The sequence below is a fragment of the Poecile atricapillus genome, chromosome 4 (assembly GCF_030490865.1).
Source record: "Poecile atricapillus isolate bPoeAtr1 chromosome 4, bPoeAtr1.hap1, whole genome shotgun sequence".
Lineage (NCBI taxonomy): Eukaryota > Metazoa > Chordata > Aves > Passeriformes > Paridae > Poecile > Poecile atricapillus.
The window spans coordinates 74105861-74119890 of NC_081252.1; positions in this window are offsets into that span (position 1 = coordinate 74105861).

Below are 14030 nucleotides of genomic sequence, written 5' to 3' on the forward strand. Positions count from 1 at the left end.
GAAAATCCAGCTTCACTTCCTTCCCTGCCTCCACTTTGCTGGTGAGGCTTGGGATTAAAGATTCCCACTTTCCCAGAAATGTTATTTACAGAAGTAATTGGAGTGAATCATCCAGATTTGATGGAACCCAAATGCCTTTGGGCCATCTACTCCCATTAAATACAGTTAAGATTGCCAAGCGGGGTAAATAGGGGAAGATTTGGGGTTTGGCTTTTTGGGGGCAGGTGATAGAGGCCAAGAAAAAAAATCAGGTGATGCACAGGCCTTGTACCATCAAGGGATTGTTTTAATCCCTTAATTGTTTTAAGAGGTTCAGTTTTGGTCTGTTTTTAAGGAAAATCTTTGCAGCAGAGTGGAGTTCTACACATGGTCACCCTCCAAAACCAGAAACTGTGAAGCCCAGGGTTGAAATCCATCCTTTATCCAAGGCTTTTGCAGGAAAGGGAGCCCATCTGGGCACATTTAATTAGAAGATTCCCAACCACAACTTCCCTGAAGGGAACTCTCCATCACAACTGATTTACAGAAGGGAAAACTGTCTTTTCTGCTCCCTTGGGGATCCCACCTGAGTTCCCTCCTCCCAAAATATGGGGACAGACACAGGAGATACCCATTGGGAGGGAACAAGGCCCTCAGCAGGGAGACTGTTCAATATTCTGGGTCAGTTCCACAGCTCACAGCTGCTCAGCAAATTAATTATCACTTTGAAGCTCAAACTGTGCGCAGGTTCAGGGCCACATTTTCTCCCAGGCCAAGCAGAGAGAGGTTTTGCAGCTCCTGGGAGGAGGATGAGGGCACTTTTCTCTCTGATAGCTTTTCCCCAGCCAGAGCAGAGGACACAGGGATAAGTCAAGGTCCCTGGGAGGGAGTTCAGGTGCCTCTGTTCAAGAATAAAGTCCCAAACAGAAAAAAAAAAAACAAAAAAAAACAAAAACAAAGTTGAGCAAAAAAGCATCCAAAACTGAGGTGGTTTGCAGGATAGATCTGAGCTCCAGAGCAAGAGACACACACAGGTGGGTGCAGGGATAACTCTGTAACCTGCTGCTTGATAAAACACACCTGAGCCTCCCCCATCCTCCCTTTAGACAGAAAATCCACATCAGCAGCCTCAGGAGCTGGGGGTGTTTTCCTAGACCTGCCAGGGAATTTTTTCCACAGAGCTCATCTAAATCTGTACCCCAGACTGGACACATTGATTGAAAAAGGAACCAGAAATTCAACCCTCTTCTACTTTAAAGTTTCCACCTGGTGGTTTCCCACATCCCTCATTCTTTTCCCTCAGAGGAAAGGGTGTCCATCGAGATCTGTGCAGGAGAAATTGCACCTAGAGAAGAGAAATCACTCATAAACAAACAAATTTCCCTATTTCTCACCACCAGCACTTATTCAAAGGGGCTCTCCCTGAGGCAACAGGCACAGGTATTCCAAAGTGGGTGGAATAATCATCACACGGGCCATCCCCATCCTTCCTTCACCTCCCTCACCTCCTGGAAGCTGTTCCAGGTCCCTCAGTGAGGCTTTCACACAGGTTGTGGCCTCATCTCTGGTGAGGAGGAGCTCACAGCTCCCTTCACACCTGGTTTATTTCATCCCTTCCCAGCTCAGCCCCTCATCAGGAATTCTGTGGAATCCTTGCACTCAGCTTCTCCTGGGGAGGGAAATCTTGCTCCCTCAGCTCATCCATCACCCTGCCCACAAACTTCTGCTCCCACAGCAGGATCAGGAGCTTTCTTGGCCGTTCCTGCCAAGAACAGCACGGAGATTTCTTCCCAGAAGCTCCTGGCAGCATCTTCCTTTCCTGCCACAGCTCCAGGGGGAAAGGACACAACCTGTCACCACCGTGGCTTCCCCCCTGCCCCAGTTGTGCTGGAGCCTCTCCGCCAGTGGCATTTTATTAATTAAAAATACAAGTTGCTTGCAGGATGGGCAGCAGGGTGGGGTGGTTTTTTTAACAGCAGCTTGATAGTGGAAGACCTCTCAAGAAATCCACACCCCCTACCTCAGCCTCTGGATTCCAGGGGAATAAATTTGTGTCTCACCTCTGTCCCTCTCATTGTTTCACACCATCCCACAGCTTTGCTCCTTCACCCTGCTCCCTTTACAGTGAGGTCTCCCCAGTCAGCACCCCTGAGTGTTGCTTTTACTTGGAAAAGGCAACCAGGACTCCTCAAGAAAGGATTAAAAAAAAACCTCAAATCCTTAAAAACCAAAATAAATTAATAAAACCCAAACAGAAGCCTTTAACCAAGCTGCTCAACAGTTTTCAGCTTCTCTTGCATCACCTCCCTTGTCTCCCTTCCATTCAAACAGCCACAAAGAGACAAAAATAATCAGCAAAAGACAAAATTAATCAGCCAAAAAACAAAAATCAGGATTTACCTTGCTGGACAGAGAGCCCATTTCCATGAGGCAGAACCTCCTTTGACTCACCTTTTAACTTCCTAGGGAGTGGAGGATGCAGCCCTCCCCTTCTGCCAGCTCCCAGAGGGGCCACCCCCTTCATCACCACAAATCCTGGAAAAAACAGCTCCTCTCCAGCCCAGAGAAGAGTGCACAAAGGCAAAAGTAAAGAGGTCAGGGCCTTTAATGAGGGTGGGGAGGAAAACAAGCTCTCCCCCCACCCTCCTCTTTACCCTCATCTGTTTCCCATAAACTTATTTACACTTAGGGCTGGGGGAAGCGTTGAAGCTCAGTGGTCCAGCAGCCCTGGAATGACCAGTCTGGGGAGGTTAATATTCAATTATTTAGTGTTTATTTCTCCTCCAGATGGGGAGAAGGATCCCTGAGGAGCAGCTGGAGATGTTCATGGTGTTCTGGGGGTGATGTTCAGCTGCTGCTTCCTGAAATCCCCCTGGACATTGAAAACACCCCTGGAGCAGGGTGGGACAAGGCACTGGGGTGGAGAGAGGTTGGCACAGGTGGTGATGGGGAAAATGGGTTCACTTGGGCAAAAAAGGGCTTTTTGCCAGAAATTCTTCCCCCATGGACTGGAGATGCTGAGAAAAGCCACAGGGAGTGATAGCTGAGGTGAACAGCCTCCAAAAGGACTGGGAGTTGTGGCAGTGAGGTGTTCTGGGGACTCCCTAATAGGGAGAGCTTAAAATACATGGTTAAGTTTGCTTTTAGTTCTTATTTCCCTGGGGTTTTTCTGGTGTTATCCCCAAGGGATGCTATTGTGGGTTGTAATGAGGATGTCTGATAAAGGCTCACACTCCTCATACTCCCCAAGAACAGATTCTTGCCCTGATACTCTTTATACTTTGTCTCCTGGTAAATAAAAAATGGGAAATTTCATGGAATCATATTAAAAATAAATGCTCGGTATCATTGCAGGCTCCTTATCTCAGGCAGAGGCTTTAATCTCATATTTTGAGGAGGGTGGGGATGGAAATACACCCCCAAGCACTTATTTGGGTGACATTAAAAGACACAGCATCTCATACTTCTGAGTTATGGGACCTGAGGATGTGTTACCAAGTGCAAATGTCCATCACCTGCTCCTTATCCTAGGTCTGAAAAAATATTCCAAAAACTTCCTTGCAGTTGCAAAGCTTTACCACAGCTGTGTTTTAACCTCACTTCACTTTGATCTGCTCAGCTGCAGATATCAGAGCCTTCCACTAGAAGAAAAGTTATTTGTTTTTTCATTATCCCCTCAGTGTAAGGTTTGTATCATTCCAATTTTGCTTCCTGCAGGTGATTCCGTGTTCCTGCAGGAGCTGATCCCTCGACTGGCACCTCCTTGGCTGAGCATCCGTGCCCAGGGATGGGGAGGGCACATCCTCCGACCCCTGGGCTTGGCAGAACAACTCCTCATTAACGAAACGCAAGAATTCCACTGTGAAAATAGTTTCCACCCAGCATGGAAATGAGCTCAGCTCTGGAGCACGCTGGCCCTGACAGCTGGGGGTGTGCTGCTCGTTTGCAGTGGGGTGGTTGGGCTCAAACCAGAGATCAGGTCACCCATCGAGGGGGATTTCCTCACTTTCAGTCCCTGTTTGGGATTTCTCTTGCAGTTTCCAATGGTAGGACCAATAATTTCATGGGAATGTTATCAGTGTGAGAAGTGGAATGCTTTTCCTTCAAGACACTCTCTGATGATGCCACCACAAATCTCAGCAGCTCTGCTGGGACCAGAGCAGAATTCTGGCCTGTTTAACCCCTCTCACATAAAATCAGATTGAAATCAAATTGTTCTCCCAATCACTGCACACGGATGTTGCGTTCCCGTAGGTTTGAGGTCAGCTGTTGCTGTCCACCTGGGCATCCCATGGGATGCATAGGAGATTTCTGAGGTCTCTCACCTCTGCTCAGGTCTCTGTTCTTGTGAAACTTGAGAAAATCAGTAGTTTTGTGGCTCTGGAATTGGAGAAAGGGGTAAAAGGTTACACCAGGGAGGAGTGGGACAGGAATAACACCTACATCCACACATCACACCCCGTTGTGTTAGAAAAGTACTCTGATGTTTCCTGTTTTTAATTTTCTACACCAACAGCATCACTGCTTCCTGCTGGAGATGCCTGGAAACTGCTATTATTTGCCCCTGTGATGAAGAGAATAAACATCTTTGCAGCAGAGAAATGAGAATTAGGTGAAGGCACATTTAGCACCTTCAGCAGGAGTGAAGGGAACCACAGCCCCATTCCCACCCTGCTCTCTGCAGGCACATGAAACACCTTCTTCTGAAGCTGGTTTTTGCAGGGATTCCATCCCAAAGTGCAGCAGACTTTTTATTTATCATTCTTCTTATTTGGGGAACAGGCTCCAATGGATTTGTTTGGTTCATTTGAGTTCTGTGATCAGGGAAATAATTCACTGATTTTTTATTACCACAGAATGAGGGAAACAGGTAGAGGATTTTTATTTTTTTCCTCTGGAAGCCAGTTTCCTAAGGAAATGAGACCTATTCCATCAAGCTGTGTGGAGAGGGAGGTCAAACAGTCACAGTCTCAGGGAGTGCTGCCTGCTGAAGGTGCCACATTTTTGAGGTGAGGCTGTGGTGATCCGAGGGTGGGAACAGACAGAGGCTCCTTTTGTCTCCTCTGCAGCTCAGCACTTGTGAGACAGAGCCTGAGGGTATGGAGCCAACATTGGCTGAACCTTGGAGCCTTCAAAAATACAACATTCCTTACAGGCAACTGGGAGTTACCACATTATTGAGGACATCAAGTGTCTCGTTTTATAGACCAGGAAGCCACACGGAGCAATGCCATTGTCAATCATAAGAACTTCCAGTGGATCTCTTGTGTAGCTGAGCATGAGAACTCAGCCAAGAGACTCTTATCCATGTGATAAGGACAGGAGTTAAGCTTTCTGTTGTTCCCTGAACTCCTCATTTCCCTCTTCAGCTTCGCTACGCTTCCCTGGAAGGGATAAATCCTGGGAGCTCCCTGAAGGAGAGGCACTCAAGCACTTAAGAGCAATGCAAATTTACAAAAACTGGATCCTGTAATAGCTCCCCGTGCATCCAGGGCCATCATCTCAAATGGCAACAGCACAAGACAAGTTAATAATAGTCATTGTTCCCAGATTAGATTAGGTAGACAGGAATGATTTTTGCAAGATTCATAATGGTTTTAATGATACTATTTAGTTACCAAGAGCAATATATCTTTTCTATTCATGAGTTCCTGGAAATCAAGGATGGTGGGGTTGTAAAATATGTTTTTAAAGGCGAAGTTGTGAGCTGCAGCCTCTCTGAAAGTTGGTTGTATATTATCTTGAATTGCCTTTATCCAGCAAGACGTGCATGGGAACAGTGGGTCTGTGCCTGGCATCTTGGGGAGATTTGGCTTTTGAGCCAGGAGCCAGACTCTGGAGGGATTTGAGGCTGGGTCAAATCCCAGGGAACACTTGCAGCCACCTTGCTGTCATTGCTTTAGAAGAAGTGGTGCCATCATGACTCAGTTTGATATCGATGTATGGCTGCAGCATATCCTGGGCCCAAACAGCATATGGCCAGCCCCACTTGGGTCTCCCAGCGTGGCCCTCAGGACACCCTGAGGGTGACATTTCACCTCACCAGATGTGGTGGCAAGATGGGCTGAAGGCTGGAAGTGAGAGAGGAGCGAGGTGCTCTCAAACCAGACTTGCTTTGGGCCGTGAAAGCCGGGACACGCTGAGTGCCCTCCACCAGAGGAAACATTTCTTTCTTGTGAATTGTCAACAGAGGCGTTTTCCTAGAAATTCTGCAGCGTCTTGTGCCGTGCATTCTCTCTGAAGCCATAAAAACACCAGAAGATCTCCAGCTGCAGTGACGCCGCTCGGTCACAGCGCTGGCGTTTGGCAACGTCCTCGCTCTGCTGGGAATTATTTCAAAAGGCAGTTTGCCATGGAAATGCACGCTGGGGTGGCCTGCAGCAACAACAGATGGATGTGGAATCACATCAAACCAGGCCTGAGGGCTTTTTCCTCACGCTGGTCCCAGTTAGAGCCACCTGAATTCGCAGCTGGGTGGACCAGCAGACACACAGTGGGTTGGTTGCTCCACCAGTACGAGCCCAACTGGGTGAGAGCTGAGGAAAAATATTTGGGAAGATGCACAGAATGTCTGGAAGAGCAGCTCACCATGTCCCCACAGTGTCTGATCAGCCTTGATAGCACAACCAGGTCAGTGCTGAGACCCAGCATTATCAATACCACTTTTGTGCTGAAAAACTGGGATTGTGCAGGTGGATTTGTCAAGGCAGGTGTTTTTTTAGGGAACTGAATATCCATCCTTGGCAAAAAAGCAGCAGCAGGGAAAGAAAAGCTGAGACTGGTGAAAAGCACAGAAGACCTGCCCTGACTTTGGAGCAGGGAAACAATCTCCATGTGGTTTGGAGATGTAGGGAATGACAGAAACATTTGTGACTCCCCAAGTCTTCCTTTCATCACCTTTCAGCACGTTTTGCCAAGATTTTGCCAAGATTTGTCCCAGTTTGCAGCCTGGTCGAGGCTGGGAGTGAAGACACCCAGTTTTCAGCTCCTTGTGGGAACTCACACCTTCTCCCAAGAGCGAAACCAACTTGTTTGTGTTCTAGGAACCCAAATAAACATTTTCACTGGCTGAACGTGTCAGTGGGGACATCTCCTCACACCACCCTTCCCTGGCAGGGTCAGAGGATGTTGTATAAGGCTGTGTGTAGATTTGTCAGCAGCTTTTAATGAGGAGAACTCCTTTTCTAATTTCATGATTAGATTGAAGCATATCATTCCAAAGCTGCTTACAATAGGAAAAAAAGAATTACAGAGAGGAAGTCACAATAAAAATGTTCCTGACAACATGCACAGGAGGGTGTAACCCTCTCATGGTGGGGGTTTTGAGGTTGTCCTGTGCAGGGCCAGGATTTGGACTTTATGATCCTTGTGGGTCCCTTCCGACTCCAAATATTCAGTGATTCTACAAAAAATTTTACTTTTTCTCCACAGCCAAGAACTTTTTTTTACTTATTTTCTGTGATAGAGAAGTTGCTTCAGCCATCAGCTGCCGAGCCCTTTCAGCAGAGTCCAAACTGAGCAATTTCAGCTATTTATTTTTGCCTGAATACCTTTTAAGATCTTCCCCTTTTCCCAATGAGGGCTAAGCACAAATTTCAGTAGATAATATGGAATTCCATTTTACAGAAGACAAAGAGGTGACAGTCACTAAGTGCTGGTGGGAACAGCCCTGTGCTAACTCTGTCCCCAAATTCACTGGGGCTGTTGGAATTATCAGTAACGCAGGAGACACTGGAAAAGTGAAGGATCTTATCCCAGAGAGTGCTCACAGGGTGGATTTGCAGGCAAAAGTGGGGAAATTTTTCCTAAAAGTCACACGTGCATCTTGTCCCACCACACCTGCCCCTCGCTGGAGTGGAACTTCCAACCCCAGCTCTGCAGCTCTGAGCTCTGCATGCCTGAATCCCTCTCTGTGCTGTATTAATGTTATCCTGCAGAGGGTTGATTAAATGTTAGTAAAAGAAACCATTTCATCCCTAGGGGAGGGAAAAAAAAAAAAAAAAAAAGAATAAAGAAGAATTTGTCAAACCTATTTGAATCTGCAGCCCCTGCTGGAGAGAAGTTTGAGGAGCCAGCTGGAAATCCTTCAGGTGTTGATGGCAAGAGCTCGTTTGTGGTGTCCCAGCAAGCAGTGACCATAAAAAAGAGTTACAGAAGGTCTAGGAACCTGCAGGGTTTCTGTTTGATGCTGTATTCACGTCCTTGAGAGCAATAATCACATTCCACTTCTCCCCACTGCTCTTTGGTTCTTTTTAAGACTCCCTCTATGATCTTTTTCTGATCGATTTGTGAAATCATATCTATCAATCTGATAAGCAAATTAAAGCAGGTGTTGCCCTGGCAGGAGAAAGCAGGGAACAATTCCAAGATGTGCTCAGAGGTTTGGCACAGCCAGGTCTAACATCTCCTGGCCCTCACAGATTTTGGTGAGCTTTGGATGAGGTTATGCCCTCAAAAGAATGGAATTTCCCACCTCAGTGACACGAGGGTGACCCAGGTGCATCGTGGTAGAGGAGAAAAAGCATTTTCTTAGGGAAAAAAAACCCACAAGAAATAAGTTCTTCTTTGCTTTACACAATCAGTCAACGTGGCAGTCAATGCTGTGCTGCCTTTTGGGTCGTGTTTTAAATCCCCCATCCAAAGTGGAGCAACAAGCCCTGGTGACCTGCTCTCCATGCAGGCATAGCCCAGCCTGTGTCCATGCTCAGGACTCAGGAGTGTGGAAGGTTCTGGAAATGCCACCAGCACGGAACAGCATCATCACCTCGTGCAGAGGAAACTTCCCTGCAAGGGATTCTGAGCTGGGTCTGCAGCTGGAGCAGCAGCTCTGGGGCTCCCAGTTAATCAAAGCTGGGAGTACAGGGAACAGAAATTCAGGAGCACTCAGTTCACCCTGGTGATCAGACCAATTACCAGGCAGTGCAGCCTGCCTCTGCTGGGAGGTTTCCTCAGCCCCGGGGTTATTCCTGATGGCAACTGCAATTTTCTGATTTTCCATCTGAGGTGGCCTCGGGATCAGGAGGTGGGGACTGTGTGTCCTCGGCACAGAGTGAGGCAGTGGGATGGGAATGGCAGCACACACTGTGACCTACAACTACAATGGGACAGAAATTCTTGTCCCGTCTTCAGGGCAGAGCTCAGAGTCCAGAGAGTGACTCTTCATCAGGAACTGGAGTGACAAGACAAGGGGAATGGGTTCAAACTGAAAGAGAGGGAATTTAGATTAGAAATATGGAATGAATTCTCCCTGTGAGGGTGGGCAGGCCCTGGCACAGGGTGCCCAGAGAAGCTGTGGCTTCCCCTGGATCCCTGGAAGTCTCCAAGGCCAGGCTGGATGGGGCTTGGAACCACCTGGAACAGTGAAAGGTGTCCCTGCCCATGGCAAGAGCTGGAATTAGTTGTCCTTAAGGTTCCTCCCAGCCCAAACCATTCCATGATTCTGATTTTTTCACTCATCTCCAGTGAGGCTGGCAAGAACCAGCACAGCAGAGATGTCAGCACAGGGCATCCTCACTTGAGCAAGGGGGATTTTCTGGGTTGTAGGGGGCACTTGGGTGTTCTCTCCACAGAAACTAAAACCAGACAAAGTGGAATGGGAAGTGAAGTCTCATTCTTTTCACAGTGGAAGTGAAATCCTCCAAGGACAGTGGAGCTCTCTCTTGCTTCACTTCTGGAGTTCAAAGCTAAATGTCTTTCTGCAAGAGGTGCCCTGGACAAACACAAGTTCTGAGTCTCCTTACAAAGGCTAACAGGGTGAAATGGAAAGGTCTCTTCCATACAGGGGTTCAGGTCTTCTTAATTTAATACTCTTGTCCAGCCTTAACAATTACCATTTTATTGATTTAAGGGAAGTAGCAGAGAACATGTGAGCAGCTTGTGGATTTCCTGATACTGTCTCACAAATCAGACAAAAGGTTAATTTTCATTCAGGAAAAATGGCACCTTTAAACTGAAGTAAAATTATTTTTAAAAGGAAAAGAAAATCAGGGAAAGAATAAAGCCAGGAAAGGCTCTCTTTTTTTTTTTTTTTTGCCTTAAAGCTCACGTTGGACTCTTGTTGCCTTTCTTATTTGTAAAGATTTGGACAAGGTTTCAAGGTGACCAGAGAATTCAGGGTCAAGGCTATAGGCACAAGGTTCTGGAAAACAAGATACTGCACCAAAGTTCTGTTAGGAGGCACCTGACCTTTCCCAATCCCAAAGGAATTGTCCACTGAGATGTTTGAGTTACAATTCCTCCCAAGGTAAACATCAGATGGGAGAAAGTGAAAGGATGACAAAAGTTGCCCTCAGGCTCTGAGGGGAGAGTTTAAAAAGGAGTTTTTCCTAAGTTGTTTGATGATTTCCTCAGAGGAACAGAGGAACAGAGTGACCTGCAAAGGTCAGCAGGGTAGGACTGATAAAAAAAGGACAAAGTTTAGGTGTGTGAGGGAGACACTGGTGAACATCAGCTGTAGCTGCCAGAACACATCAAAGTCTCTCTGCATCACTCAGTAAAGTGCAATGTGGATTTCCTCTCCACAATTCCCTGACAGGACCTGGGGGGACGCAGGCTCTGCTCCCAGGGAACAGTGATGGGACAAGAGGAAACATCCTCCAGCTGTGCCAGGGCAGGCTCAGGTGGGACATCAGGAGGAGTTTCCTCATGGAAGGGTTGTTATGCATTGGCAGGGGCTGCCCAGGGAGCTGTTGATTTTCCATCCCTGAAGGTGTCCAGGGAAGGACTGGACGTGGCACTCTGGGCTGGTGACAAGGTGATGATGGATCAGAGGCTGGATTCAATGATCTTGGAGGTCTTTTCCAACCTAAATTATTCTGTGATTCTGCAATCCCTCGGAGCAGCCCAGTTTGCCATCCTAAAGCAACCACCAGGAGCTCCAGTAGTGGGTTCAGCTCCCTCACACAGCCATGCTTGGTCTGGGTCTGCAAACACCAAACTCAGGAGCCTCAACAGACCCGGGAACTCGTGTCTGGAGGACGTGTGGCAGCCCTGTGTCCTTGGTCCAGGCAGAGCTCCACACTCCACTGTTCACCAGCATAGGATTTGACTGTTCTTTGCATCTACGACTTCCAAAATTCCCAGGGGAATTCCCAGAGTGCTCCTGGCTTTGAGCTTGGAGCTGTGAGCTCAGAGCACAGGAAACCAAACTGTCTGTAAGGCATTTCTCCCTTCCACAAATCATCCCAGGGCTCTTCCAGCCTGTTCCAGCTGCCAACACTTCCCACAAGCTGTGTCTCCCTGAACTTCAAACCACCCTCCAGTGCTGGTTTCAGGACAGAGCCTGCCCCTTCCATCCCTGCTTTATGTTTCTGTACCATGCTCACATCCATCCTTTGGTCCCCAAACAGCGGTGGGAGCCCAGATCCAGACGGTTCCCACCACACCCCCAAATTCCCAAAGCCCTTGCCCATGGATTTTTGCTGTCTTCCCTCATAGTTGGCCGTGTTCTGCTTCATCCTCATCGCGTGTCAGCGAATGAATCGACATTTTTCTGCATTGCACAATTCCTTCCTCGATCGTTTATGACTTCCCTGATCTCTGGGTCACCTGGAAGGTTTTATCAGCAGCCAGCGTGTGTTGTCTTCAGGTCATTAATTCAAAAGTTAAAGAGCATGGAAATTCAGCCCTACCCCAGTGGGAACATGGTCACTACTTGAATTACTGCCTTTACAATTACACTTTGAATCCCATTAATTGGCTGCTTTGAGGGCTGTTTAATGTCTTCCGCATGCCTTGCTCACCATTGTTACTCAAACTAAACCAGGACTAACTTAAAGCACCACTTTCTGTAACATTTTTGACAAGATCTTGAAGATCGAGCCCGTTACAATTCTGAAAAACTTCATAATCTTATTTTTATGAGGTACCAAATTCACTTGACAGCATTACTACTTTGTCTTACTTTTGTTACCCTCCTTTAATTTCCTTCCTCTATTAATTATTTTCCCTTAATTTATTGCGTCCTGTGTGAGATTATGTATTTTTTAGCCTGGGATTAATGCCAGACCAAGGGGCATACACTTTCCTAGGATATCCCATTTACCTTTTGGAAAACACAGTTAGGACTTTGGCCTGCCTCTCATCATTCAGAACCACCCAAACCAAGTGAGAAAAAAAAAATTATTTCTGTTCCAGAGACCTCCTCAGGATGCTCTTTAAAAACTCTTGGGTGCAGTTAGAGAAAATTCTTGTGTGAGTCAAGAATTAATGGTTGCTGCCCCAGCCCCCCTTCACCATCCAGGCTGGGATTCCATCATCTGGCTGTTCCCAATGCCAGAGCAGAAATATTTGGGGAATATTTCTGTCTTCATCATTATCAACACTTTTTATATTTTTTTCCCCCATTTCAGTCTCGTAATGGCTCAATACCATTGTGAAAAACATTATTGTGCTTTCAATGTCACTTGGCGCCTCCCCATTGTCCTCAGCCCTCCTGGATGTCGATCTCTCCTCAAATCCTTCCCTCTGTGGCCACAGGGCTTCCTCAGTTTAATCTGAATTTTTCAACCACAAGAAGGATGTGCAAGTGGCGCCAGGTGTCCCCTGGGGCTGTGCAGGGCTCTGTGACAGAGAATGTCACTCAAAAGCTGAGCCCTCCACCTCTGCACCCTGGATTTAGTTCTCACTCCCACTCAGTTCCACCCTTAGGTGTGCTGCAAGTAAACAAAAAGATCAGAGGAAGAGTTTATATGTGTTCAAATAACCAGGACCAAGCCAGAAATTTACCTCAAGGATATGGAAAGTATTTAAAATAAAAAAATATTTTCTAGATGTGGACACTGTCTTTAAAGAATAGCTGCTGAAAATAAATAACTGAATAAGTAATTTCATTGCTTTACTGCATCTCTTTTTTTTTATTTTTAATAATTAAATAGTTCAAGGAAAATGTGGAAAGTCCAATTCTTCATTTATATCAGAACTCCTTAAAATTCTCTCAGTGTTATTGCAAGGCAAAAAAAGCACTCCAGGCTCTGGTTTCAAATCCTCTTTCATCTTTGTGGGTTTTTCTGAGCCTTTTAATGCTCAGGTGGAGCTGCCTCACCTCTTGCACAATCCTCAGCCTGCTACTCCTCTCTCTGGCTTGAATTAAAGCCTCCTTTTTCAGCTTCCCTTACCCAAAGCTTTCACTGATATAAAGGAAAGAAATGCTGAATAAAAGGAGAACAAAACAATGGCCAAAGTCACGCATCCCTCTAGCAGCTCCAGAGGGGTCACTCGCCTCTGCCAAAATATTCTCTGCATCCCTGGATGTAAAACTTCATCTGGGTGAGAAAACAACCCTGCACACTTGGGGGGAAAAATCAAAAAGATTAGGCATATTTAAACTCCTTTCATTCCTTTTCTAATTAACTCAGATATATATAATTTATTTTAACTTTTTATAAGATTTTCTACCTTTTGTTGCACTTGCTGCTCTTGCTGTTTCTGATATGCAGTAAAAGGTTCTCAGCCTCATTTTTTTGCCATACATTCTTACAATGACAGCTGTAAAATCAGGACTAAAGCAGGAGTTGCGATAAAAAGAAATTAGAAACAATTACTATTCTGAATACTAATCAACTTTCGCTTCAGCTAATTCCTTGTTTGGTTGAGAATCTCCTTTAGCAGCAAGAAGAGGGTTTTGGGAATACAACATGGCTCTTTCACCTTAGAGACTGGAAAACTTTTAGTTCAGGTGAAAGGCAGATAATGGGATTGGAAATGTACCTGCTCCTGTTCCTAATCCTAAACAACAAGCACAGGGAAAAGAGGTGCACGATGCAAACCCAAGAGAGAACAGCAAGCACAGCACCAGTACAGCAGAATTACAGAACAACAGAAAATGAAAAATGTCGGTCTTTGACTCAACAAACACCAGGGGAAATGTGGAAGGGGAGGGAAGGGCTCAGCTCACACCTCTCTGGGTCTTTTCAAGCTGCTTTTAAACTACTTGGAGAAGCACAGCCCTGTGCACAAGAGCAGCCACAGCAGCTCCTGTCCAAGGTCAGGGAATCACCAGGGATTCAAGGAGTGAGGGCACAGCATGAGGATGCCTTGCAGGCTCAGGAGGA